Source organism: Asparagus officinalis, chromosome 7 (assembly GCF_001876935.1).
Source record: "Asparagus officinalis chromosome 7, Aspof.V1, whole genome shotgun sequence".
NCBI classification, from domain to species: Eukaryota; Viridiplantae; Streptophyta; class Magnoliopsida; order Asparagales; family Asparagaceae; genus Asparagus; species Asparagus officinalis.
Window position 1 is genome coordinate 142,917,480 of NC_033800.1, and position 1,902 is coordinate 142,919,381.

The window sequence follows — 1,902 nt, forward strand, 5'->3', positions numbered from 1 at the left end:
TGAAATGCCTCCAATAGTTGAGGGGAAGTTTTCTAAAATTAAACATTAAACAAAAGCACAACAAAAGGCACATTGTTTGTGGGAAAAGTTGTAGTAAAAAGACAGTTAAAGAAAATTAACTTGTATTCTCTCAAAATCAATTACAATTTAGATTTCCTGATTACAAAAGAGAGGAGAATGAATTTGATTCTCCCCTTTGTTTAAAACCGGGTTCTTCTTGGTAGCGATGGAGTGCCTCCCTCGAATGCTCGCGTCGAGTTTGCTCTCCGTTGACGATCCGATGTTTTGATTCACTAGAACGATGTCTTCTCCTCACGATTTGACGTTGTGAAGAACTTGCGTGGCAAGTTTTAGAACTCTGAACGAGTTTAGAAGAACTCTGTAAAGAGTTGATTTGAACCGAAAATCGATTAATATGCCAAGACCAGAAGAGAGCTTCGGTGGTCGATCTCCAGATCCGAGAATGCTCCAAAATATCCTCTCTTTGCTGCCAAGCTCCAAGGTCAATCCGAGCCAAGAAGTTCCCCCCTCGCTGCCAAGTCTCAGATCCAAAAAAGCCAGCCCGAACTCAATTGAGTTTACCCATATTTATAGGGAATTAAGGGGTGTAACCGCCCCCATTAATTCTCTTCATAATAGGGTTGAGAGGGGTGTAACCGCCCCCTTAATCCGCTCCTAAGTGGGGCGGAAATCCCTCAAATAACCGCCCCCTTAATCCGCTCCTAAGTGGGGCGGAAATCCCTCAAATCGTGGAGGAAAAACGGTTCCTGTAACCGTTCAGCTCGTGTTTGAACGAGTCATCCCTCAAATCGTGGAGGAAAAACGGTTCCTGTAACCGTTCAGCTCGTGTTTGAACGAGTCAAACGCCCGCGTTGGCGTTCAGGACCCTAACTCCGCGTTTTAGAATGGAGACGCAGAGTTGGGTACTCGCTGGGTGTTAAAAAACACGGGGTCGCCCGCGTTTGGTTTGCTGAGGATTGGAAATGCGGGGGTTGTTTGTTGGAAAAATTTGTAATAAAAGAAATAATGAAAGAAAAATTAATTTGTATTCTCTCAAAATCGATTACAATTTGGATTCCGATTACAAAAGAGAGGAGAATGAATTTGATTCTCCCCTTTGTTTAAATCTGGGTTTCTTCACGGTGGCGATGAAGTACCTCCCTCGAATGCTCGCGTCGAGTTTGCTCTCCGTTGACGATCCGAACGTCTTGATTCACTGGAACGTGGCCTTCTCCTCACGATTTGACGTTGTGGAGGACTTGCGTGGCAAGTTTGAAAATAACTCTTAACGAGTTAATAACTCAGAGCGAGTTTTAGAATAACTTGTAGAGCAAGTTTTGAACTCTGATCGAGTTGATAACTCTAAACGAGTTGATAACTCTGAACGAGTTTGGACTCTTGAAAAAGAGTTGATTTGAACCGAAAGTTCGGTTAATCAACCAAGAGAATGCTCATGTTGCCGATCTTGAAGATGATCTCCGTTAGAGAATGATGCCGATCTCCAAGAAATTCCCCCTTTGCTGCCAAGTCTAAGATCCCAAAAGCCAGCCCTTGACCGAATCTCCCTCTGTTGATGAGACAAAATCTAATCCCTTAACTCAATTGAGTTTCTCATATTTATATGGGATTAAGGGTGGTAACTGCCCCCTTAATCCGCTCCTAAGTGGGGCGGAAATCCCTCAAATCGTGGGGAAAAACAGTTTCTGGAACTGTTCAGTTCGTGTTTGAACGAGTCAAACGCCTAAATTGGCGTTCTGGACCTTAACTCTGCATCTTAGAGATGAGACGCAGAGTTGGGCGCTCGCTGGGAGTTGGAACGCACATGCTGCTTGCATTTCGGACCTTAACTCTGCGTCGTGGAGATGAGACGCAGAGTTGGGCGCTCGCTGGGAGTTAAAACGC